General features: G+C 48.9%; 1 protein-coding gene across 1 annotated transcript in view; it reads right to left on the bottom strand.

The window, feature by feature from the left end:
• The window catches only part of GRIK4 (glutamate ionotropic receptor kainate type subunit 4), a 436,221-nt gene extending 416,947 nt beyond the window's left edge, over positions 1-19,274 (bottom strand). Inside the window, exon 1 of the mRNA XM_010357001.2 lies at positions 18,983-19,274. The gene's annotated coding sequence lies outside the window, so the exon portion shown is untranslated. The remainder of the gene's footprint in view (positions 1-18,982) is intronic.
• Positions 19,275-27,818: the final 8,544 nt, after the last annotated feature.

Genomic DNA, 27,818 nt, shown 5'->3' with positions numbered 1-27,818 from the left:
CAAGACAAAGATGTCTCCTCTCACCACTCCTATTAACAGAGTTCTAGAGGTCCTAGCCAGAGCAATCAGACAAGAGAAAGGATCCCCATAGTCTCTGCTCAAAAACTCCTAGAGCTGTTAAACAACTTCAGCAAAGTTTCAGGATACAAAATCAATGTACAAAATCAGTAGCATTTCTATACACCAACAACGTCCAAGCTGAAAGCCAAATCAAGAACACGATTCCATTCACAGCAGCCACAAAAAGAATAAAATACCTAGGAATATAGCTAACCAGGGAGGTGAAAGATCCCTACAACAAGAATTACAAAACACTGCTGAAAGATATCAGAGATGACACAAACAAATGGAAAAACATTCCATGTTCATGAATAGAAAGACTCAATATTATTACAATGGCCACACTGCCCAAATCAATCTACAGATTCAATGCTATTCCTATCAAACTACCAATGACATTCTTCACAGAACTAGGAAAAACTATTTTAAAATTCATATGCAACCAAAAAAGTGTTCGAAAAGCCAAAGCAATCCTAAGCAAAAAGAACAAAGCTGGAGGCATTATGTTACCTGACTTCAAACTACACTACATGGTTACAGTAACCAAAACAGCATGGTACTGGTACATAAAACAGAAACATAGACAAATGGAACAGAATAGAGAGCCCAGAAATAAAGCCACATACCTACAACCATATGACCTTCAACAAAGTAGACAGAAACAAGCAATGGAGAAAGGGTTCCCTATTCAGTAAATGGTACTCAAATAACTGGCTAGCCATATGAACAAAATTGAAACTGGACCTCGTCCTTACACCAAATACGAAAATCAACTCAAGATGGTTTAAGGACTTAAATGTAAAACCTAAAACTACAAAAACCCTGGAAAATAACCTAGGAAATACCATTCTGGACATAGACATTGGCAAAGGTTTCATGATGGAGACACCAAAAGCAACTCCAACAGAAACAAAAATTGATAAATGGAAACTGATTAAAGAGCTTCTGCACAGCAAAAGAAACTATCAACAGACTAAACAGACAAGCTATACAATGGAAGAAAATATTTGCAAACTATGTATCCAACAAAGGTCTAATATCCAGAATCTATAGGAACTTAAATTAACAAGCAAAAACCAAACAACCTCATTGAAAAGTGGGCAAAGGGGCCGGGCGTGGTGGCTCACGCCTGTAATCCCAGCACTTTGGGAGGCTGACATGGGCGGATCATGAGGTCAAGAGATCGAGACCATCCTGGCTAACATGGTGAAACCCCGTCTCTACTAAAAATACAAAAATTAGCCAGGCGTGGTGGCGGGTGCCTGTGGTCCCAGCTACATGGGAGGCTGAGGTAGGAGACGGCATGAACCCAGGAGGCGGAGTTTGCAGGGACTGGAGATTGCGCCACTGCACTCTAGCCTGGGTGACAGAGTGAGACTCCGTCTCAAAAAAAAAAGAAAAGTGGGCAAAGGACACGAACAGACACTTTTCAAAAGAAGACATATACATGGCCAACAAGCATGAAAAATGTTCAACATCACCAATCATTAGAGAAATGCAAATCAAAACGGCAAGGCGATATCATCTCACACCAGTCTGAATGGCCGTTAAAAAGTAAAAAAATAACAGATGCTGCTGAGGATGCAGAGAAAAGGGAACACGTATACACTGCTGGTGGGAATGTAAATTAATTCAGCTATTGTGGAAACCAGTGTGGCAATTTCTCAGAAGTAACATTTTGAGAATGTTACATTTGAGAACTACTTCTGAGTAAGAACTCAGAAGTAACATTTGACCCAGCAATCCCATTACTGGGTATATACCCAAAGAAATAAAACTTTTTCTACCATAAAGACACATACATGCATGCATATGTTCACTGCAGCACTATTCACAATAGCAGACATGGAATCAACCTAAATGCCCATCAATGGTAGACTGGATAAAGAAAATGTGGTACATATACACCATGGAATACTATGCAGCCATAAAAAAAGAACAAGATAATGTCCTTCGCAGCAACATGGATGGAGCTGGAGGCCATTATTCTAAGCAAACTAATGCAGGAACAGAAAACCAAACACTGCATGTTCTCACTAACAAGTGGGTGCTAATACACTACTAGTGGCAGAAACTGCAATTACTTTTGCACCAACCTAATAAATGCTGAATACACATGGACACAAAGGAGGGAACAACAGACAGCAAAGCCTACTTGAGGGTGGGGGGTGGGAGGAGGGAGAAGACTGAAAAACTACCTATCAAGCACTATGCTTATTACCTCGGTGATGAAATAGTCTGACCACCAAACCCCCATGACATTCAATTTACCTATATAACAAACCTACACATGTACCCCTAAACCTAAAATACAAGTTTTATATATATACACATACGTATAATGTATATGTATATGTATATGTATACATACACATAGTATTTAACAAAAAAAGAAAGACTGTTATTACTTTTCAGGCCTGGGTATCTGGATGGCCCTACAGATGCTCATGGTATAAGAAACTTCTACTAGGTTTTTCTCAAGTCTGCCTACAAACTATTTTTAGTGTTTAAAATCTTCCATTCAGGCCGGGTGCGGTAGCTCACGCCTGTAATCCCAGCACTTTGGGAGGCCGAGGCAGGCAGATCATGACCGAGGCATCGATCTCCTGATCGAGACCATCCTGACTAACACGGTGAAACCGCGTCTCTACTAAAAATATAAAAAAATTAGCCGGGCGTGGTGGCAGGTGCCTGCAGTCCCAGCTACTGGGGAGGCTGAGGCAGGAGAATGGCCTGAACCCGGGAGGTGGAGCTTGCAGTGAACCAAGATCTCACCACTGCACTCCAGCCTGGGGGACAGAGGGAGACTTCGTCTCAAAAAAAAAAAAAAAAAAAAAAAAAAAAAAAAAAAAAAAAAAAGGAAAGAAAAATCTTCCATTCACTGAAATAAAACTGTACATGATGAACTCTTCAGAAAAAAAAGGAAGGAAATTCTGACACATGTTACAACATGAATGGACCTTGAGGACATTATAACTGAAATAAGCCAGTCACAAAAAGGTAAATGCTATATGAGTCCACTTACATGAGGCATCTAGAGTAGTCAAATTCACGGAGACAGACAGAATGGTGTCCTCTAGGAATTGAGGGGAAGAGGGAATGAGGAGTTGTTATTTAAGGGGTACAGAGTTTCAGTTTTGCAAGATTGAAAGAGCTCTGGAGACTGATTGCACAACAATGTGATGGTACTTAACACTGCTGAACTGTACACTTAAAATGGTTAAGATAAGAAATTTTATGTGTCTTTTACTACAATTAAAAACAAGAAACTACAAAATCTGGACCATCAAAATAAGAATCTCAAAGAGGCTGTCTTCTGAAACCGTTCTCTAAACAACAATAAAGGAAGTGTCTGTGATCAAGGAATTACGTATGTTTTAATCCTTGTTCTATTTTCATAAGTATACTTAGTCTTGTAATTTAAAGAAGAGAGAATGAAAAGACGAGCCATAGACTGGGAGAAACTATTTGCAAACCTCACATCTGATAAAGGACTTGTATCTGGAATATATAAAGAACTCTCAAAATGCAATAATAACAACCAATATAAAAATGTACGAAAGACTGAAAGATATTTCACCAAAAAAAGATATAGGGTTGGCAAATGAACAGATGAAAAGACACATCTTAAGTTGTTAGGGAAATGCAAATTAAAACTACCATGTGATACAACCATATACCTCATAAAATGGAGAAACAACATTTGTAAGATTTGTTTTAAGGACAATACTCGTGAGGATGCAGAGCAACTGGAATTCTCATGCATTGGTGATAGGAAGCCACCACAGAGATCAGGTGGGCAGCTTCTTAGGAAGTTAAACATACACTTACCATAGAATCCAGAGATCCCACATCTAAGTATTTACCCTAGAGAAAGAAAACTTACGTTCACATCAAAGCCTGCACTCAAAACCAAGTGCAGTCGCTCACGCCTGTAGTCCCAGCTACTGGGGAGGCTGAGGCAGTAGGATCACTACACCCTAGGAGGTAGAGGTTGCAGGGGGGCTATGACCGTACCACTGCACTCCAGTCTGGATGACAGAGCAAAACCCTGTCTCTAAAAAAATGAAGAGGCCAGACACGGTGGCTCACACCCGTAATCCCAGCACTTTGGTAAGAACAGATCACTGAGGTCAGAAGTTTGAGACTGGCCTGGCCAACATGGAGGAACCTGTTTCTACTAAAAGTACAAAAATTAGCTGGGCATGGTGGTGTGCGCCTGTAATCCCAGCTAGTTAGGAGGCTGAAGCAGAAGAATCGCTTGAACCCAGGAGGTGGAGGTTGCAATGAGCCAAGATCACACCACTGCATTCCAGCCTGGGCGACAGAATTAGACTCTGTCTCAAAAAAATTAAGAAAGAAAGAAAAGAAAGGAAAAAAAAAAAAAAACCTTGTACTCAAATGTGTACAGCAGCCTTACTTGAAATTGTCAAAAACTGAAAACAATCCAAACGTCCTTCAACGGGTAAATGAATAAACAAACTGGCATTTCCGCACAATGGAATACTATCCAGCAATAAAAAGGAATGAACTACTCACATATGCAGCAACATGGATAAATCTCAAACACATTATGCCAAGTGAAAGAAGCCAGACTCAGAGAACTATATACTATGTGATTCTATTTATATGACATTCTGAACACGATCAGCGGTTGCCAAGGGTGGGAGGTGGGGAGGGAGGGTGACTGCCGGGGGTGCGGGGGAATCTGGGGGGTGACGGAGATGTTCCATATCTTGATTGTGGTGGTGGTTACACAACTCAGGACTTTGTCAAAAGTCATGGAACTTTATGCTAAATGGGGAATTTTACTGTGCGTAAAAACTTAATAAAAACCTGAAACTATACAGATCGGGACCTACCCACACATGTCTGTTGCCTCCAAGGCCATACTATGTCCAAGCCTCTGTCAGTTCTCACCCAGCCTACAGCTACTCATGGCTTAACTCTTCCTCGCCTATGATTTATCCTTTATAAGCTGTCAAAATAACTTTTTCAAATATAAATCAGACTGTCACTCCCCTGCTTAAACTCCTCCAAAGTCATCTTATTTTAGAATAAAATCCAAATTCCTTCCCTGGCGCACAAGGCCAGCATGGCTCTCTGACCTCCTCTCATTCCACACCCCTGTGTCCACCCTGGCCATCTGTCCATTCTCTCGAAGACACTCAGCCTGTCCCCACCTTGCTACTGCCTTGTTCCTCTTGCCTGGAAGCCTCTGCCCTGAACTCTGTGTGGTTGGCTCTTTCTGAAAGGGGCTGACATAAGTGTGACCTCCTCAGTTCACCCTACAAAGCACCCGCCCCCATCACTCCGCACCCCCATCACTCTGCACCCCCATGCCTCATCCATCTAAAAAGAGGGGGGAGGGTTATTTTGTCGTGTGCTGTCACTTCCCGATCATCCTTGTTTACAGCTGGCTGTCCCCACTCCACCATCATGCAGCCTTGTTCACAGCTGGATCCTCAGAGCTGGGACACGGCCTGGCATACAGTGCACGCTCAAAAAACACTACTTGAGCTGGGCTGTCATATTCAGGTAGGAGCATGCCTCCGAGCCTTCCTGGGCACTCACAGAAGGATAGGGTATCGCTTCCACGTGGCAGAAGCACAGCCCTGTCTGCAGGAACTCCCGCCTCACCCCCACTACTTAACCCGCAACTTCTGACAGCTGGTTAGCAGCAGAGTCGGGGCTCAAACCCAGTCACCCATGGGGCTGGGGACAGTTGCAACCCTCCCTACCTCCCTGAGTATATGTGGAGATGAGCCAAGTGAGGAAGCGGGATGACATAGCAGGGTGATACCAGAAACCAGGGGCCAGGCGGGGCATTGGCCCGGATGGGAGACCACTGGCCAGCTGGGCCCAACCCTCAGCTCTGCCTGACTCCAGCTCCCAAGGCCGAGGGGCAGAGGCTGAGTGGCTGTTGGGATTTGGAATCCAATTCCACCAAGTTGTACTGAGTGTATGCCCCGCTATGGAAGGAAGGCAAGGTGGAACACAGACTTACTGGATGCCCTGTATGTCCCAGAAGCTTCAGCTGTGTTGCCTGTAAGGTTGGCAACGGTATCCTCATTTTTATGGGACCTCACAGAGGTCATGCATGTTGTGTGTGGCAGAACCTCTTGGTGTCCACGTCTATGGCTATTTCCCTTGCACATTTAGGGGCAGCTCTAAACTCCAGCTTCTTGGGCAGTACTGAATCAGCATCTCAACCCAAGGGCCCCAGAGGATCCCACTGCTATCGTAACTTCTCACCTCCCCTTTCTTCTCCCTGGGCTGTGCCCACATCTATGCCTCCATGTTCTCATTTCCTGTCACCTGTGGGTAAAGATACACAGTTGAGATCAACTTCAACCAAACGGCCCAGCCCCAGAGAAGGCAACAGGTGCCCTTCTACTTCCCTGCCCTCTGGTCTTGTTTCTCTCCTTCTCCCTGTTGCTGCCTCATCTCCCTGCCTTTGTCTCTCTGTTCATCTCTATGTCTCTGTCTCATGCATGCACACACATGCACACACACATACACAATTGCCACTACCCCTTTTCCAACTCACTTCCTTCAACTGTCCAACTCACTCTACAGAAAGGAAAGGACCCTGCCAGACCAAGGCTCTGAGAAGCCTCTACAGGCGATGGAGGAAAGGAAGTCTTGGCTGTGGCTATGGTCCTGGGGCTGAGCTGAGAAATCCAAGCACTGCATAAGGACTTGTGGCTGCATAGACCCTGCTCCAACACCACCCTCCTCACTAAGCCCTCAGCCAGCTAAACACCCACCTGCCCTTGCCGCCAGCAGGGAGGGGCTCTGTCCCCCTGACACTCTGGCAGCTCAGCAGCTGCCCAGTGGTGTAGCTGGGGAGGACTAAAGACGGGAGGGCAGGGACTGGCATAATTTCATGTCTGGCCTTTCCCAACGACAGGCAAAATGACTCTGTGATCCCCCGGCTCTCTAAATTAGCTGCATTTTACAATCCCTCTGCCTGGCATGAAATGTCCCATTAAATCTTAATGATCTGCCTTCTAAGAAACTCCCCAGCCCCTTTGGTCCCTGGAGGACACCTAGCCCTGGAAGATCAGGGTAAGAGGCTGGTGGAGAAAAGGAAAAGATGAACCCCCCGAGGTGTCTGGAATGGGCTCCCATCCGTCTTTTATTGGGCAACTGCCTTCAGAACCAGAAGCAGCCCCTTCTAACCCAAGAGATCTCCATCATCCCACTCTTCCCATAGGACTTCTGCCCTCCACACACCCCTCTCAGGCCACAGTCCACTCACCCCCTCAGAAACCCAGCTGGCTCTCCTCCACCCCAGGCTCCACATATGTCTCTAGACCACAGCAACTCCACAGGAGGCAAGTTTAGGACGGCACCATGCCTGCCCCACCTCTCCACAGGTGCACTGAGGTGAGGATAGAATCTTTCCTTGAAAGAAACATGCCATATGACCTTCAGGATTATTCAAATATTAACCACCTGGATAAACAGTTTCTCTGATGTTCTCATTATCACCTCTCTTGCTAAAACCAGCTAAAGTGCAATACTTCTCTTTTATATCCAGAGGAGAAGATGCCTCTGGTGACTCCTGGGGAGAGGGGAAAGACGACAAGAAAGTGAAGGAGAGGGCAAGTTTAGGAGAACAGGGAGCTGGGTCCTTCCAGCTCCCCACCCCAAACTGGGCAGAAGCTAAGGCAAGACCTTGACCAGAAGGCTGGAGGTCACCCAGAACCAAACAACAGCCGGCTATGTCCCGGGCCCAGCACAGGCTACTGGTCATAGAGGCCTTGGGAACACAGGCTCCACTATGGTGACCCATCCAGCTCCCAGAGCTCCTAGCATGACTGAGGCCTTGTTACCTCTTGGGCCCTCTCTGAGGGCACTGCCACCTGCCCCTGTCTAGGATGGCTGCCCACGACCATCAGAGCTGTAAGCAGAGCTCTTCATCGACATTGCGTTAAACCCCATACATTCTTGGCTGAGCCATTTTCTTCCTGTCTTTATTCTCTCTCGTCCCACCTTACCTTTGGCCTCCACCTGCCCAGGTCATAGAAGGCTAAGCGCAGGTGTGTGGATCCCTCTCTGCTTCTCCCATCACCCCTAGCCAGCAAAGGTCCCACCAGTCAAGAGCAGCTGTACTCTTCTCCAAGCCCAGGAGGGGAACAGAAATGGGTGGTCTTCCTGAAGTCTAGCCTCACCTGGCAGAGCAGACAAATCTATCACCTACTTTCATGTTTGCAACCATTTTTAAAGTTATCATTGTGGATTCTTAAGATGTCAGCTATGAGGAATCCTATTGTCCTACTAATTAATTCAGCAATCTCCCTGAAATAATAGGAGTTGTAATTGTAATTCCAAACTCACCCCTCGACCACTGGAATCAACTAATTAAACAACAATCAGCCAGCAATGGGCTTTCATGGGGAAGATGGACTATTCCTTTTAATAGCTGCAATTAGGTGACACATTCAATAATCAGAATGAAATACAAATTTACCCAGGAGCCCAGTAAATTATGGCCACTCACACTTTGTTTTCCTATGGTTGCCTCCCAGAAAATAAAAGGGGCTGCAGCTTCCAGCTGCATGCAGCAGGATGCCGTCTGGATGGCATTTTTTTTTTTTTCAGAGACAGGATCTTGCTCTGTTGCCTAGGAATTTAGTGGTATGAACATAACTCACTGCAGCCTCGCACTCCTGAGCTCAAGTGATCCTCCTGCCTCAGTGTCCCAAAGCACTGGGATTATAGGCACATGCTACCATGCCTGGCCTTGGATCATTCTCAAGCGCTCCTCGGGGTCCCTCCCCAACACCAGGGGGCTTTTTGCTGCTTGGTTAATAAGCACAAGGAGAAGGCAGGAGGGGGCCACCAACATCTGTAGGGATGCCCAGCAGGAAGTCAGAGTGACCTGTGGTTTCTGGAGAGAGAATGGGGCAAGAGCAGGAAACAGGTCTACACTTGTGCCCGGGTAGGTGTGGGAGGCACATGCCCCAAATCCACACACACACCCCAAACCCACACCCACACTCTCAGGAGCACACCCCATTCAGCGGTGGCCAGCACCTGCCTAGATGCACAGTGGAAAGAAAGCTCTTTGTATTTCTTGCAAAATGTTCTGAGGGGTGGAGGAAGCCTGGAAGATAGATGGCGAGAGGACCCGTGAGCCAGAGGGAAGAAACGTAAAACGATGCAGACAAGTTCCGTGAGAAGTCACTGAATAAGGTGTTAAAATTAAATTAGGTAAAAGGCTGGGCAGGGAGAGGCAGGGAGGCCTGAGATGATAAATGGAAAGATAGTAGCACCAAGGTACCGTTAGTCCGTCACAGACTGAGCTAAGCGGAAAACGTGTGCTCTTCAGAATTTGCCAAAATGCTCATGTCCTCAAAGGGAGGGTGCAAAGGATCCCAGCATGAACGTGCATAACCGAATCACCTCCACTGGTCTACCTCAGGCATGGTGGCCACAACGGGGTCCTCTGGAGCTGAGAAGCCTGCTGAGCAGGGAGCCCATTGTTCTCTTCTCAGAACTCTTAGAAGGCTGCGCAGGATGCATTCTCAACGCATGACCCAGCTTTAGGAGAAATCCGAGTGAAGGGAGTCCTTTGCAGAAGACACAGTCTCTAGATCCCATGTCCTCAATGTTAGACATTCCTTGAGGTCAGGGCTCCCTTTCCTGTCACTCAGTGTAGACTCAGGCACACAGTAGGTGCTAAATGAATGCTTATTAAAGAGATACCTGGTTCTGGGACACCTCTCGGCTTGGTGGGCACTGCAGGGAGACACAGAGGAAAGTGCCTCCCCTCCCCACAGACTGATGGAGTGTTTCTGTAGACACCAAGTGATGCTCTAAGAATTGGTTCATTCCTTCATTCGAACACCTTTATCGAGCATCTACTCCATACCACCTAAGTGCCTGGCACCATGGGTTCAATAGTGAGCAAGACAGGTGTAGCCCCCGCCCTTACAGAGCAGGGAAGAGGCACAAATCATCAAAAGCCAGGAAGTATCAAAAATGCAGTGTTATGGAGGTAGGGGATGTTGGCCTTCCCAAAGGAGAAGACATTCAAACGGAGGCCTGAAGAATGAAGGAGAGTGAGCCAGGTGCTTCCATGTCCTCATGTGTAAAAAGGAAGTAATGGTGCCTGTCTCATAGGACTGTTGGGAAAATTAAAGAGACCATATACATAAGGTGTCACCACAGCCCCTGGTACTGCGACTTGTTTGCTATTTTGGCTATTATTGTTACGATCATCCCTCCACCATTCCCTCTTTGGGAGAAGACCTAAAACCAAGGAGGACCATCCAGCCCAGTGATGTGATCGTGGATGGCTGCTTCTGGCACAGTCCCCTATACATTCAGCATAATCACACAGCACAACCACTGCTCAATTCAACCAGCATGACAGAGCCCCACCACGCACCTGAAACGTGGGAGGAAGTGTGTGACTTGCTCTTAAGAAGCTCATGGATAAGGCTGGAGGGAGACACACAACAAATACTACCTTTCATAGTGTGCACTCTATCTGAGTCACTGGTGTCGGTCTCAGGGGAGAGAGGATTGATTGGTCAGGAGATGCTCTCAGGACTCTAAGGCCCTCCTGGGGTCACAGTCCCGAGCCTGGAGTCAGCCAGATGAATCAGCAGGAGCCTGAAGGCCCTGCCATCAGCCTTGCTGCAGCCAAGCTCTGTGTGGGCCTCTGGGATGTGGAAGGACCCAAGGAGAGCCTGGGTTGGCTGTAAGTCCAGGCCACCTCCAGAAGGGCTGGGAGAGGGTCCCTGAGCCCCAAATCCTGGAGCTCTGTGCCCAATTGGCTCTTGAGTCAGGCCCATCCACACAGTCTATGGAAGCCAGGACCAGCACCTGCTGATTCCCAGTCCAGGCCACACCCCACTGCTCTCTCTGGTCCTAGTTTTCCCCATGTGTCTTGCCAGCCCTTGTCTACCTGCTCAGTGACTGTTCTGAGTCCCAAATGCTCCAACTCTGTCTCTCCATCCCCTGTGTACCTCTTTCTCCCACCCAGTGAGATGAATTTGAGCTGGACCTCCAAGGACCCACAAGCCAGAGCAAAGGACAGCTGAGGCCAAGTGTCTGCAGCAGTGGTGGGGATGGTCGCAGGTTGGGAGTGGGTATACGGGGCCATGACTAATCGACTGACTCCTCGTTATGGACACAGCTTCCCCTCAACAGCCGCGTGCCAAGGTCTTTTTCATCATGGCCCAGCTCTTGGAAGTTGTGAAGAGTCTGATTAAACATCTTTAGCATCATGTTCAAGGAGAAATTCTCACACAGACGACTAAAGATTTATACCCTGATGACAATGGCAGCATTAACTTTATTGATCAAACACCACCATCATCAACAACAAACATTTATGGGACTCACTCTAAGCAGACCACTTGTCCTTCAACCCAAGCAGTGAAATACCCAGGACACCACACCAAGCTGGCAAAACCAGCCTGGCTCATGGCCTCAAGGTAACTACAATCCACAAGAGAACACTTTGCTTTAAATACATTCTAAAAATTTCAAATTAAAAGACACTGATTTCGTAACACCGGGGCCTAGAACTGTATTAGATCAATAAAAGACTACTGAATGAATGAATGAATGAACGAATGAATGGGTGAATGGAGTACGGTTACCTCTCAACGGCTTTGGGCCCAATGGTCTAATTTAGAGATTACCAACGCCTCTGGCTTTCCAATCTTCTTGCACAATATTTAATGGCCTTAGTTGGGTCATTTCCTTACTAATTTGTTCCTCAATCAGAAGAAGGGAACAGCGGAAATGAAAAGGGGAAAGACACAAATCCATCAGTGCTGTTCCCTTTAGCAGTTCTGGGAGAGGGTTTAGTGGGTAAGAAAGATTGAAGCTAATGGCTAAAGCAGGGCTTGGGAATTATCTGTGGATTTTATTTATGTATGACTTCTGGCATGAATTGCCATTTTGCTCCCACTCTGCCTGGAAAACTTCCCAAGAAAGGCAATGCTTTAGGAGGTGATGATTGTAAAGACGGGAGGGAGAGAAAGAGCCCAGACAAGAGGAGGCAGCCTCCTTAAAGCAGGCCAGGCAAATCCTCCCAAAGATAGCCTACGAAGTAGACAGGCGCGCCCTCTTTCCACTTCCCACCTCGACACGCTCACATGTTCCAAATTGTAAGGGACTTCAGGTGAGTTCCCACCTGATCTTCTCCCCAAAGCTCTACTCCCTGACCTGCCCAATCTAGATGGAAATTTTTCTGGACAAGGGCTATCAGGCATGTTGTAGTGGGGATGTGTTATGGACTGAACGTTTGTGTCACCCCCTCAAAATTCTGGTGTTGAAGTATTAAGGGATGGAGGCTTTGGGATGTGATTAGGTCAGGAGGGTGGAGCCCTCATGAAGAAGACTCGTGCCCCTTCAAAGAAGAGACACAGAACTTGCTCTTGCTCTCTCTGCTCTCCGCCATGTGAGAAAACGACAGGAAGACTGCCATCTGCAATCTAGGAAGGGGGCCTTCTTCAGACCCTGGATCCGCCAGCACCTTGATCGTGGACTTCTCTGCCTCCAGAATGGTGAGAAATCCATGTTTAAGCTACCCAGTCTACGGTAGAATGATCTGTTACAGCAGCTCCAGCTGACATAGACAGGATGCCTCTGGTGACTTCCTGCCAATCAAAGGACCATGAGCAGGGCTGTGCCACAGTGATGGCCTCAGTCCTCATGTTCCCCAACATGTTCCCCACCACCAAGTAGGTCGTTCACCCGGGAAAGTTTAAAGAACCCAGGTCACCTCACAGACCTGGGGCTTCTGTGCTGGCAACCCAGGTCCTAGACATAGCCTAGGCAAAGGTGCAGGCTGTCAGAGAGACAGACATCCACAATGGGGGCTGGCAAGAGAGTTGTGACAAAGAGGAGACATGACGGGGGTGGGCCAGGCCAGGTGGATGAGGGGTGGTGAGAGCCAGGGGAGGGCGCGGCTCCTGGGCCCCCACTGGAGGAGGAGTTAGAATCATAGCTTGAGGGAGGAGGAACACCTGAGGTAAACCAGCAGACCTGGGTTTGAGTCACAATTCTGCCACTTACTAGTGTGGCATGCAGGAGGGTCCTGCCACCAATCAGCTTTCCTAAAAAATCAAAATCTTCCAGCAAGATAAGGGACTAACCTAAGCGAAAGGAACATGTGGGCTACCGAAAACAGGAGATCCAGCCCAGGGAAAAAAACAGACCGCTGTGCACAGGTGTGGAAGGCAACCAGCCAGAGTGCAGGGTGTGCAGCGGCACGCAGAGGACAGTCGTCACCACGTCCTCAGCTGCTGCACAGCTTTTCAATCTGAGAAAACTCCTGGAGAGCACGCTCCATCAAAACAATGGAGTAAACCAAGAAAGAAGAAGATGCAAGGTCTCAGAAACAGGGAATATACATCAGGGAAACGCAAAAGGAGTCCAGGGAGGAGGGGGGAAGAGGGAAGTCCCAGGAAAGCAGCCAGGCACCAGGCCTAGAAGGCAAGCAGTCCATACATAAGAACAGAAGTGTCCAGGAGTGAAGGCTCCAAGACACAGGGGCTGACTGATCACCTGGAGAGAGTGACCTTGCAGAAAATCATTCTGAGAGGCTGTTGGGGAGTCCAAAGAAAACTAAGCAAATGATAAAACAAGGCAGTTACCAACTTCAGAACAAAATGAGAGGTAAGGAAATAACTGTTACACAATAATTGTAAATAATATTCACATAGATATAATGTAAATTCTGAATATTCATTTAACTAAAGTTTAAATACTACACATGGGTGAAGGTAAGTGTCAGACGGGATGGTAGTATAAGAAACTAAATCCTGGCCGGGCGCGGTGGCTCAAGCCTGTAATCCCAGCACTTTGGGAGGCCGAGGCGGGCGGATCACAAGGTCAGGAGGTCGAGACCATCCTGGCTAACACAGTGAAACCCCGTCTCCACTTAAAAAATACAAAAAATTAGCCGGGCGAGATGGCGGGCGCCTGTAGTCCCAGCTACTCGGGAGGCTGAGGCAGGAGAATGGCGTGGACCCGGGAGGCGGAGCTTGCAGTGAGCTGAGATCCGGCCACTGCACTCCAGCCTGGGCGACAGAGCGAGACTCCGTCTCAAAAAAAAAAAAAAAGAAACTAAATCCTCATGACCATAAATAGAAAATTGACTGGGCATTCCTCACCTGTAATCCTAGCACTTTGGCAGGCCAAGGTGGTAGGATCACTTGAGCCCAGGAGTTCGAGACCGGCCTGGGCAACATAGCAAGACTTGTCTCTACAAGTAATAACTAAAAAATAGCCCGGTGTGATGGTGCACCTGTAGTCCCAGCTACTTGGGAGGCTGAGGCACGGTGATCCCTTGAGCCCAGGAGTTTGAGCCTACAGTGAACCGTGATTGTGCCACTGCACTCCAGCCTGGGTGACAGAGTGAGCCACCCTCTCAAAAAGCAAAAACAGAAAGTTAATTAATGATGTATACAATCAATACATTAAAATATAGCAATGCACACATATTTACAACTAGAGATGGAAATCTCAGAGAAAAGCAGCTAAACAGTTGAAAGCCATTATTTCAAAAAAGGGAGGCTGGGGGACAGGAACGTTGGGACAGAGAAATAGTGAATATTGTTATAAGCCTTTTAAAATACGATTTCACTTACAAACTAGGAGTAATTATCACAACAGCTTTTTAAAATCCCCAACCCTGATCCTCTGTGGTTGGCAGTAGAGCGAGGTTCCCCACATGAGAAAAGCTGCAGCCTTTTCAACCTTGATCCCTGTCACCTAAGCTTCATCTTGCCCTGGCGGTCTCTCACTTTTCACTGTTGCCACCAACAGGTTGGGCTCCCAGGGCAGCCAACACCATTTTCATGTAACTCTGCTATGGAGAGTTCTATGTAACTCCTTTGCTATGGAAATGGGTCCTGGTCTTAATCCCAAGAAGCACAACTAATGAGACTAGAATGATTAAATAAGACTTTCGAACAGCCTGGAAATACAAATGGGAAAGGAACAAGAGGCATATGCATTTAGGATATGTGGCCTTTGGGAATATGGGAGATGAGACCCTCCCTCAGGTTCCCAGTTCACCCCACCTAGCTCCCCACCAATCACATAGGGACCACCACTGTTCCCTACACCCAGCCTCCTCCAAGTCTGTATTCGCAAGAGCAGAGCCCAGAGTTTCTCCTCTGCCACTGTGGAGTCCCTCTTGCCACTCCTGTTCCCTGGCTAATGACCCTCCTGTTATCCCCAAACTGACTCTATGCATCACTACTCTTTAGGGAAGCTACTCTTCCCTCTCTCAAATTATAACTCAACAACAACAAAAATCCCTGACATTCACAAGGGAATACCCATATACAGAAATGGGGGCGTGAGAGAAGGGGAGCTTCTTGATTTTGGACAAAGCAGTAAACATCTTGAAGCCTTAGTTTTCTGACCTGTAAAATGGGGATGATAGTATCTGCTCCAGTCCAAGAGTGGTTATCAGGATCAAGTTAGATAATGGATGGAAGGCAGCTTTATAAACTAGAAAGTACCTTATGAATGTGAATTATTAATATTATCATCATTGATAACAGCAATTTTCTAAATCAGCAGACCTTACAGAGATCCTTGAGTGGTGGGGACCAATGCACTGAAGTTCAAAGCCTCCATTGCGAGCAGCCCTTTCCCATATTAACCATGGGGCGGGGCGTGCCTGGTAGGTCTATTATCCAGCTTGCAGCACTGCCAGTTGCCCTGCCTGGAGCTGCAGATGCCGAGCTGCAGATGCCCTGGGCATAGACCTTGGTGCCTCAAGCAAATGGCTCTAAACACCTGTGCCACTTCCCCTTCATAAAATCAAATCGCTCATTAATGCTCCTCGGTTCCTTTCATCCAAATGGCAACAGCCGTTGTTCTTATTGGATTGTAGATGAATCACTTGAAAAATATTTTGGGGCACATTAGATAGGCAATAACATAAAAGTACCTGGAAAATGGTTCTGTTTTGTTTTCCACTTTGCAAACCCAAACTGGAGCCTGGGGTTGTATTACATATTTTTGTCTTCTTTTTTTAACAGAAGGGCTTTGCTCATTTCCTCTCCATGCTGGGAAAAGGGACATGTTAATTACTGCTGGGTGGGGAGGGAACCCCTCTGAGGGTCTAACTCCATCTTTGGCAAGAAGGATTGCATGAGAGGAGAAGTGAGACTTAAATGTCAACCTTCACATCTCCAAACAGTGACTGGAGGCCCAGCACAGTGACTCACACCTGTACTCCCAGCACTTTGAGAGGCCGACGTGGGAGGACTGCTTGAGTCTAGGAGTTCAAGACCAACCTGGGCAACAAAGAGTGATCCCATTTCTACCAAAAAATTAAAATTAGCTGGGTGTGCCCCAGCTACTTGGGAGGCTGAGGTGAGAGGATCGCTCGAGCCTGGAAGGTCAAGGCTGCAGTAAGCCATGATCACACCACTGTACTCCAGCCTGGGGAACAACAAAGCAAGATCGCATCTCTAAAAAAATAACAAAAAACAAGCTGGGTGTGATGGCATGGCCTGGGGTCCCAGCTACTGAGGAGACTGAGGCAGGAGGATCACTTGAGCCCAGCAGTTCAAGGCAGCAGCACAGCACAACCACACCTGTGAATAGCAACTACACTCCAGCTTGGCCAACACAGCAAGACCCTGTGTTGGGGGGGGGGAAATTGCCCCCACAGCAAGGGGGCAAAAAAAAAAAAAAAAAAAACTGGGAGGCTGAGGTGGGCAGAACACGAGGTCAGGAGATGAGGAGATCAAGACCATTCTGGCCAAGATGGTGAAACCCCATCTCTACTAGAATACAAAAAAACAAAAATTAGCTGGGCATGATGGCACACACCTGTAGTCCCAGCTACTCGGGAGGCTGGGGCAGGGGAATCGCTTGAACCCGGGAGGTGGAGATTGCAGTGAGCTGAGATGGCGCCACTGCACTCCAGCCTGGCAACAGAGTGAGACTCCATCTCAAAAAAAAAAAAAAAAAAAAAAGTCGAGGTAAAAACAAGAAAAAAATCTTGTGATATGTCCCTAGAATCTCCTTCTTAGTTGATGTCAACCCATTAATTGCTCACCAGTCATGAAGCCACTTTATTGTCCTACCTAGTCAGAAAACCGAACCCCAAGACGAAAAAGGGTTTACAAGTTGTTGGAACAGTATGTGCCACATATGCTAAGCACCTTCTTTATTCCAAATCTGGAGGGTTCAAACCACATCACATGTTGGCTCAACTTAGTCCACAGATTAGCTGGCAATCACCTTAAATAGTCTGCTTTAACACCAGCATGGGCTTATCCGACACCTGAGACCTTACTCAGTCAGAAGGAATTTGAAGTCTGGCCTCCTTTCTCAGTCACTTCCTGGCTGGATGACCCTGGACCGGATGCCTAATGTCTCTGGACTCCAATGACTTCCTCTGAAAAGCAGAATAAAGAATATCTTGCCTAGATCAGAAGATCTCTGGAAATCCCTTACAGCTCAAGAGCCACAATTGCTCACTAAACGGCCTCAACAAATGAAGAATTTTTTGCCTTTTCATTTGTCAAAATCTGAGGCCTAGGGTAATAGACAAAGAATAGGCTTTAAAGTGCAAAGTACAAATCCAGGCTGCCATTTACTATATCTTGGACGTAAAACTTAACCGCTGTGGGCCTGGCTCAGATTTTTATCCTAGAAATAACGACGCCTACTTTCAACATGGCTCAAGGGGTAGGAAACAGCATCACCTTTCCAGCCTAATACCAAAGTCGCACCCCAAGCCCAGAATAACCACGTGTGTCTCAAGTCTTTCTCCTAGATTTCCTGTCTTGCTTTTCACTCTCTATAGGAAAAGACGGTTTTGTCCATTCCCTGGCAACTAACGTGGTATTAGCTAAGTTTTTTCATGTGGCTAGGTATTACCTCTGAATTATAAGTGGAAGGACTGAGATGTAGAAAAGAGCCAGGGGGCAGGAGTAATTAGTGAGACAGAGCCTGCAGACAGACCTTGTATTTCTACTACGGTCTCATTAACTGTGAGCGCTGCCCAGCGCTGGAGGCCCCCTTCTGCTACCTGTCCTTCCCCATTCGGCTGTGTGCTGTTGTACCTCGTACAATATTGGATCTGTAAAACGCTTTATATTCCTTTAGCCAACGCAGGGATGATTGGGTTATTACAAATTCAGGAGGCACTACACACACGGCTGTCATGTTTCAGTTACCCTTTCTCCCGGTTTAATAAAATTTACCACACTAATACAAAGCCATCTTTCATCGTTTTCTCTGCAGTTGTAACAACTTGTCCAGCGCCTTCCTGCTAATTAAAGGAGGAGGGAATGCAGCAGCTCATTGGAAAGTGGGTTTCTAGGGAGGCTGTCAATATCTTTGCAGCCACTTAGCTCTGGTTCTTAGAGTCCTTTAACCGCCGGCTCCTCCATGATATGAGGCCTAATGAGGTCAGCAGCCGGTGGCGACATGGCAGGCAGTCCCGCGTGGCGGCGGCCAGGGCAGCTGGGCGCGCTGGCAGGAGAGCAGGCACAGCGCTCCCCACGGGCAGGATGACGCGGGCTCCGCAGCCCGTCCTCCCACGCTGCCCGGCATCACTGCCTCGGCCCTGACGTGCGTGCGACAGACTCACCGCAAACAGTCCCCAGCGGGAGCACGAGGCCGGGACGGGAGGTGGGCGGCTACACAGGACACCCCCCGCCACAGCCGGCGGAGCAGATCGCCGGAAAAGGGAGGCGGTGGGCGAAAGGCAAGCGGGGAGCTGGGAGAGGAGCTGTGAACAAAGAGCTGCCCTTGTGCGAAGTCCTGAGCCGGGTCCAATCAGCCCGCTTCCGGTGGCCCACGCGCTGCCCGCCGGCCCACGCGGGATCCTCGAGGGGCGAGGCGAGAGCTGGGCGCAGTCCTTGCAGCCAGCAGCCACCTCCGCGCGCTCCGCTGCGGTCCAGCTAATTACCTGCTGCGACGGCAGCCATGCCCTTTAGGGCGCATTAGCATTCCCGCCGCGGGCGCTGCCCTCGCGGCGTCGGCACCGAGGCCCGGCCACCTCCAGCCTCGAACGACTGCGGCTGCGGGAAGCCGGGTCGAGGGGGGGCTATGGCACCCCAGGGAGAGACTGGGAGCTGCCCGGACCTCGGAGGGGGTGGGGGTCCTCTCTGGGAGGCACCCGTCTCCTTCCTGGGTCCTAAGACCCTTCCCAGCCCTGCGCTCCGACCCCACTCCCCCCAAAACGTCGAGGAATCGAGAAAGGAGAGCCACGGGCAAGGCGGGGGCGGGCGCCCCTGATTAGCATGCGGCGCCAGTCGCACGGGCCCGGATTCCCGAGCCCCCTCCCCGCGAGCGCACACTAATAAGTTTACAAATGGAAGCCGGTGGCGCCGCTTGCAATAAAAGGCAGAAGCTGCGCTCCGGCGCTTCAATGAGAGCATTTTCCCCCGTAACAAGGGGCTGGATTCAGCTGCCTGGTGCCGTCTGAGCGGGGCGAGTTGCCAGAGTAACCAAGGCCTAGCGCGCACGTGGGGAGAGGGAGCTGGCTGGGGCTCCAGCGCTAGCCACCGCCTGCGTGCCCGGGCCCTTCCTCAGGCCAGCAGCCACTCCTCCGGGACACTGCCTCCCCCACCCTAACTTCCCCACTACACAAGCTGCCTCCCTACCCACCCGCTAGCCTTTCAAAGGCTCTCTGGCAGCTTGTGTTAAATTCATGGGACCCACCAGGAACACCTCCTCCGCCATGGGAAGATAATGTTTAGACCTGGGGTGTCACTGGGGAGGGGGCCCAGACGGTGACTGTGCTCAGAGCAGGCCTGGAGGCACAACCGACCCCAGGTGTGGGAGGCGCCAGAAGTGGTGCAAACAGAAGTAAAAAAGCAGGTGGAGATTCCAGAGCTCTGGGTAGCTCAGGAGGTAGGCTTCTGAATGCCCTGGGGAAGGGTGGAGAGGAACTCAGAGCCTACTAACCCTGAGTGCCACATCTAACTTCCTGAGAGGAGGCTCCAAGGACAGAGCTCCAGAAGTTCCTGGGGTCTAGTAGCTGGGGGAAGACCAGCTGGACCGTGAGCAAAGCACCCATCCATCCCACCTGTAACCCACGGCCAGCTGCTGCCGCCTTCTCCCAGCCTTTGGCCTAGGTTGGTTTTTAAAAAGCGAGTTCAAAAGCTGAATTCGCTTTTGGTCTTCAGCTCGCAAAAGTTCACATTTTGCTCCAGAAAGTTAAGGCTGCTGTCCACCCTGCTTCCTTCCCAGGGACGAAATATATAGGGATTGTTTCTCTCCTTTTACAAGCTTGTCATTGGGCACAGGGTTCTTCCAGGCCCCAGAAGTTTTTCTCTGGAGCCCAGAGAAGCTGGATCCCATAGTTCCTCTCCTGAAGCTAGGCTGAGGGCTGCTAGGCAGCCGCCTTCCAAATGGCCACATGCTAGTATCCTAGGAGATGCTACACGCAAACACAGTGCTTACCGGCCAAGCAATCCCTATCCCATACGGACAAAAAGGCTGATACTAGACACTGTGAGTACGTCTAATAGAGAAAGAGCCCACTTCCTCTGCAACTGACAAAAGAAGGGAGCTCATTCCCAGGTTTTACCCAGGGAGACGGTGAAGTGGAAGGACACGCTTCACCATCCCTGTTCTGGAAGCTAGAGCAGCAGGGTGCCAGCCTGCATGACTGACATCTCGGCAGTCACATACATCCACAGCCCAGTGGACATCATACTTCCGCCAGAAGGCCAAAATGGGGTCCCCCACTGCCACCAGGCAGCTGGACCCTGCATAAGAGGGCTGGCTGCCCATTCTGATCCCCTGACCTGGCTCCTCCCTTTTCCACACATGATACCCCGCATGCCCAATCATCACTAAGTCCTGTGGGTTCTACCTTCTAGAAAGTCTCTCAAATTAGTCAAAGCTGCACACATTTCTCACCAACACTGCCCTACCACCACCAGAGGATCTCAACCTGTTCCCTTTTGTATAAATCTCCCCAGCCATTTCCTGGCACCCTTAGCCTGGTATACAAGGCCCCCCATGACCTGATCACTGTCATGTCTCCAGCTTCTCTCCCCTTGCACCCTGGCTCCAGCCTGCTTGCCATGACCCAAACACAAGTCTTCACTTCTGTGTGTGCAAGCTCTTCCCCAGCCCCCACCAGCCTCACAATACCCTAACTCCCCTTCTTCCTCTGACTGGTTCCTATACATCCTTCTAGGCTCAGCTCAGGCATCACCTCCTCCAGGAAGCCCTCCCCAGCTCCCTGCCATCCATCCAAGACTTAGCCTCCTAAATATACTTTGCTTCTTCACTAGACTGTGAGCTTCTTAGGGGCAAGGCCTGGGTCCCTGTTGACATTTTCACAAGGGCCTTATTGGCAAATGATTAAAAGTCTCAGCTTTGGAGTTAGTCAAATGTCAGTTTGATTCTTAGCTCTTCCATCTGGGATGTCACATAATTTATCTGAATCACAGTTTCCTTATTAAAATGGATAACAGTAATATCTTAAGGCTGTTGGGCTTAGGTGAATCAGTGTGTTTAAAGGACTTAGCACAGTGCCTGGCCCATAGTGAGCAGATTCTCCCTCCGCTTATTGTGTGTATGCCCTCAGTGTCAGCCCATCTAGCACATCCTAACAACTGCTTCCTAATTGTTGAGCTAATGAATGATGACAGGAAGAACGCGACATCCTTCTGGGGCTCTTCACCACCTTGGCCGTACCCCCCGGATATTCTTTGCTTTATTTGGCACCCTTTTCAAGTGGGCCACAAAGAAGTGTTGACCAAGTCACAGTCTTATCATCGGACGTGTAGAGTGCCGCAGTTGGGAGTCAGATCCCGATACATGACTGGAGGAGAAGGCAGGAAAAAGAAACAGCTAAGACTGAAGGTGGCTTAGAGCCTCTGGGTCATCTTGGGGTTTGGAGGAGAGGGAGGAGATGTGGGGGTGGCCACATTCTTCTGGAGGACAGAATCATGTGGTAGTAAAGAGGCCTTACCCACATCGCCTTCTCTTTGCTGTTTCCTGACCCCTAGGCATACATGGGCTGCTCCCAAAGGTGTGGCCTGGGACACCCTTTCTATATATGAGACCCTCTCATGGCTTTTGCCTTTGCTGGATCGGGGATATGCCTACAGGGAATTCTGGGGAGTCCCCGAATACGCCACCCTAGTCCCCACGTCTCCAGCAGCAGAAGGAACCTACAGTGCTGCCTGTCACCAGCACCATGTTGCTTCCTCCCAAGCAGAGGCCTTGCTGGTGGGCGTGCAGGAAGAGAGGCGAAAGCATGAAGGAGAGAAGGGAGACGAAAGCTCAAAGCCCAGCAGCAGGCACCTTGATGCAGAGCTATCTTCTAGAACACCAGGCAGAAACGCTCCATCAAAACCTTCTGGATTTCAAAGTCAGCCAGGCTGATGACCCGCAGCAACCCACCCTCCCCTGGCTGCCCCTAAACCCAGGGCCTGCTCCTGCCCCACCTCTCCGCCCTGCCTCACCCCTCCTTACTCGGAGACCACACACCAGGGGACTGGACAGGCTCACTCCCTCCCTGGCTGTCTTGAAATTTTAATTTCTCACCTTCCTAAACAGCCAAGATTTATGGCACACTTGACAGAAATATTTAATTTTCCAAATGTCTATTATTCAAAGGCTGTGGAAATCTCCAGCCCTAACATTTCCGCATTAATATCCATCTAAGGCTGAGGCCAAATAAAGATCTTCCCAGAGGCGTGGAAGCGGGGAAGGAGGAAGATGAAATCCTTGGCAGACAGGAAGGACCCACAGAAAATCCGCCACGAGATCACACCATCCCCACCGCTTTTCCACTGAAACAAATGTTAAAGCTTTTTAGTTATTGTCATTAACATCACCGAATGCTTATTATGTGCCAGATACCGTGCTAAGCAATTTTAACAGCCACGATCTCATTTAATTTTCACAACCCAATAAGGTAGCCACTATAATTATCCCATTTTATAGATGAGAAAACTGAGGCACCGAGTGATCTAAGACCACCCAACTAATGAATGGAGGAGCTGAAATTAGACCCTCAATTTGACTCTTACTATCATACTGTCTCTTGTGTGTGCCTGATGGAAACACTCTTTCTTCCCAGACCTGTATACAAGTCTGTGTATACCATACACACACATAAACATACTATATTCAATTTAATTCTGTGTATCATTGTGAAGGAGACTCATTGATGAATTCAATGGGGACACTGTGTAGGGTCCCTGCTACACCCAGAGCACTGCTGTGTGGCCAGAACAACAAATGTGGGGCTAGGTCCCTGTCTATCATGATCTTAAAATCTGCTTGGAGGCCAGGCGCAGTGGCTCACTCCTGTAATTCTAGCACTTTGGGATGCCAAGGGAGGCAGATCACCTGAGGTCAGGAGTTTGAGACGAGCCTGGCCAACATGGTGAAACACCGTATCTACTAAAAATACCACAAAAAATTAGCTGGGCGTGGTGGCGCACGCCTGCAATCCCAGCTACTTGGGAGGCTGAGGCACGAGAATCCCTTGAACCCCGGAGGTGGTGATCCAAGATCGCAACACTGCACTCCAGCCTGGGCAACAGAGTGAGACTCTTTCAAAAAAAAAATCTGCTTGGAAAACTGGGCATATATTCAAAACAATGCCACACCAACACAAGGAGTACAGGAATGTCGCTGCTAGGGACCCGACTTTCTCCTGAGATACAGAAGGAAACCAGAAGACCTCAGAACGAACCAGAGAGACCCTCTCAGGCCTCCCTCTAAGCCTGTCTCCTCTCGCTGCTGGTGTAATGTGGATACAGTTAATATGCACTAAATGCAGAACACAGAAGAGGCAGACATTCTGGCAAAAGTAAGAGGCAACTGATAAAATGAAGAGGAAAACATAAAAAGCTGTTTAACAAAGAATCAGGAAGTCGGCTCTCTTGGGTCACTTGGTGTGCGGGAAAACAGAATCACCTACTTGCCCCGGAAGTGTCTATTAGTGCACAGGATAGTAGCTGGTGTTTATAATGATGGACCCTGAGTAATGAAAAAATGATCAAACCGTGTTCTGTGCATGCTGTTTTGGAAGGCCTGCATACTTTTCTTATGTCCATTTGGATAAAAATATTTCATTTAAGTGGACAAAATAATTTTTTTTAATGTTTTGGTGATGAAAGAGGTAAGTTACATTCTCCTGAGATGCTAGCTGAAATTCAGATTCCAATGTGTAATGAAACATCCAGCTGGTCAGGACTAGGAGTCCCTGGTGGACAGGAATAGGCTCTGTCTGACCCACTCTGCTCAGGGTCCAGCATGGGTAAGCACCCAACAAAGGATGGCTGTCACCAGGATGCTGGTGCCCACGAGCCTATTCATCCACAGCCAAGAGATTAGCCGAAGCGAGGGAGTCTGGGACCCCTCCAAAGCTTGTCCTGGGAAACCACAGATCTCACTTCCCCAGCTCCTTGGAGGCCAAGCTTAGGGCAGAATTGCCACCTACTAGCCTCAGCAGCAGGCCTTCGCTATGCCACGCTGGTCAGCACTCCCAGGCTTCTCAAGAAAGGGTCCTAATCTAAGTTATCAGCAGCCAACCCCCAGCTGAGAACAGAGAAGGCTTCTCCATCTCCCCTGGCCTGGTCCTAAATGGCTCTGGTCAGTTGCTGCCAGGGAAGGTGATGGGAAGAGTAAACACAGCAAAAATATGAGTGCCCTTCAGCATCACCATGGTGAGGCCTTATCAAGGATCTCAGCAGTCTCGGTAAAACCAACATTCACTGGTAATGAGCCAGAGCAAGAAAAAGAGTAAGACACAAGAGAAGGACCAATCTATGTGACCCATACCATGTCCAAAAGGGGAAAACTCTTGTTCACATTCAATGTGAACCTAAAATGCCCCCCAACCCTCTCTATAAACTAAATACATGCAGTTGATACTTGTATACAATCTACTCACTTGTTAATTTTCCATCATTTATGTTGTGTATAAATACCTCTTTATCAGCACAACTGTCAGAACTGAACACATCTGTGAGGGTTTGTTTTGTTTTGTTTTGTTTTGCTTTGTGTTTTGTGACGGAGTCTTGCTCTGTTGCCCAGGCTGGAGTGCAGTGGCGTGATCTCAGCTCACTGCAAGCTCTGCCTCCTGGGTTCAAGCGATTCTCCTGCCTCAGCCTCCAGAGTAGCTGGGACTACAGGCGCCCACCACCACCACACCCAGCTAATTTTTTTGTATTTTTTGTAGAGATAGGGTTTCACCAAGTTGGCCAGGATGGTCTCGATCTCCTGACATCGTGATCCACCCACCTTGGCCTCCTAAAGTGCTGGGATTACAGGCGTGAGCCACTGCGCCCAGCCTGAGGCTTTTAACTTACTTCATATGGAGGAAAAGGAGCTCCCATTATAGAATACCTACTATAGTACAGACACTTCATGTAGGTTTATCTCATTTAATCTCATAATAGCCCTGTCAAGTAGATATTATTTCCATTTCACACATAAGAAAACTGAGGCTCAGAGACATTAAGTAACTTGCTCAAAGTTGCACAGCTGGTAAGTGTCAAAACAGGGATTGTTTCAGGTCCCTTGACTCTGACTCTAAAGACCACCGTCGATGACTTCTTGATGTTATCACCAGCAAAAGAGCAGACAGAAGCCTCTCTTGTGGCAAATGTGGGGATAAAGAAGACCCCTTCCAGCATTTTCAGCAGAAAATGCTGCTCATTTTCGGCCTGAGCCTGGCTGGCATTTCAGGGGCTGACTTAAGATGATGAATGGGCTCAGGGCACACACGAGATGTAATATGTCTTGATTTAGGGAAGCACTAGATAGGTCGTCTGATGAAATTTTACTTGCAAAATTAATTCAGATTGTCTTGGCTGGGTACTCTCATCACCCAGACAGCAAGAGAGGCTGGGAAACCGTAAACAAGTGGTCAAGAGAAGAGGCTGCGGTGGGCAGGAGAGCAGCAGCCAGGGCAGGCGCAGCCTGAGAGGAGACTGGACGGCAGGAGGTGTCGTTTTCTTCCCCCAAGGCAGCAGAACTAGAGTGTGCAGCCGAAAGACTGCAGGTAGAGGGAAGGGACGGTGTGCTGAACACTAGAGTCCTTGAAGGGTTGTGGGGGGACAAGAGAGGCAAGGGAGGGGCTCCTTCTGAATTCTATCCGGTCCTCCAATGCACTAACGGACCACAAGAGAAAGACAGTCAGCCCTGAGTCCCTGAATGCCGCCATCAAGCAGGCTCCAAGGACAAGCCGCCTGCCCTGAGTCAGGGTAACTGAAGCCTCAGTCAGGACAGCTTTGCAGCAGGAGTCAGAGATCGGTGCCTTCTGTGGGCAAGAGGAGACTGGACGGGTCAGCTCAGGAGGGATGTTAGCTCACACCAAGAAGGGGAGGCAAGCAGCTGCCTGCTGTCAGGAGGGAGGCCAGAACCCAGGTAAGGGTGACAAGGCGAGGGGAGGGAGAGTGACTAATGAGGAGGAATGAGAGGCCCCATGCAGAGTTGAGCTCAACTGACACAGGGGGCGGGGACGTGACTGCCAGTCACAATTAAGGAAGGAGCGGAGAGGAGATGGATTAGTGTAATTATGAAACTATGGAGCACAGTTTTAAAAACGTGTTCCTCTTGTGTATATGCAGGAGGTGACAGGAGAGTGCATTTTTTTCCCCTCCTAAAGCAAAGAACAGGGGTTACGCCCATTCCCAAGACAGGTGTTACCCAGAATGTTGAGGAACCTGGGGCCTTGGAGAGATCAGGTGGGCCGAAAGAAAACCAGGCTGATCCAAAAGAACATGGGCGTACCCAAGAAACCCTAAACGCACCCCTCTGGAGTGGCAGGAGGTGAGTGGCAGTGCCAGGTGGCACTGACTGGGGTCGGGGGTGGAGGGCAGGTAGGTGCTGCCTCCAGGATGCACGTGGAGTTGTCCTTGCGAGATGACTTGATCTGACTTGCATTTTAAAAGCTTTACTTTGGCTGTGATGTGAAGAACAGACTGGGGGAGTGGAGAGAGGACGGGTGGTCTGGATGAGGCTGGGAGTGAGCAGAAGGTGACAAGTGGTTAGATTTGGGGTATTTTTTGAGGGCAGAACAAACAAGACTGAGGAATTGGAAATGGGGTGTGAGATAAAGAAAGGACTCAAGGGTGGATGCATGCATGCATGAATGCCCTCCTGGACCGTGCTGTGACAGGGGCCCAGGGACACTGATTCTTCCCTCCCCCAGGCTTACCTGCACTCCCCGCCATCTTCTCTTCAATGTAAACCTTGACCTAGACCTGCCATCCCTACCAGCTGATCATTTCCTCTAACCCATGTTAGACAGCGCTCTGTGTGCTGGCATGGCAACCTTGCCACCTCCTGAAAATGTATTTCCATGAGAAGAACTGGTTTCAAGTAGCCGACAGTCTAACATGTAAGTAAACCATGAGAAATATGACCTGTCTGTAGTAAGAAGTGCCTATGTCAACCTGGTCGTTGCCCCAGTTGTCACATCCAAGACAAGCCAGTTTCTGTTGCTCCCAAGACGCATGGCCCCAGCATGGCCATGATTCTCGGTGGCAGGGGCATCAATAATGACGGTGGGAAGAAGCCCCAAGGCCTCTGAGGACAAGGACGAAGTAAAAGGAATTTGCAAACTTTGTGCCACTCACAGCTTTCCTGAGAAGTCGAAAGGGCCCTGGGCAGAGGGAGGGCAGACCTCCCCTCTGCCCCTCCTCCACCTCACCACCTGGGCGTTGGATGCGTCTGGGTCGCATTTGCCAAATAAGAAACTCCTCAGAAGTGGGTAGGTCAGGAAGGGCAGGCGGACCATGAGGGAGAGGACACCCGCT

The sequence above is a fragment of the Rhinopithecus roxellana genome, chromosome 15, assembly GCF_007565055.1.
Source record: "Rhinopithecus roxellana isolate Shanxi Qingling chromosome 15, ASM756505v1, whole genome shotgun sequence".
Lineage (NCBI taxonomy): Eukaryota > Metazoa > Chordata > Mammalia > Primates > Cercopithecidae > Rhinopithecus > Rhinopithecus roxellana.
Note: the sequence above shows the minus strand (reverse complement) of the source record. Positions and strands in the feature narration are given on the sequence as shown.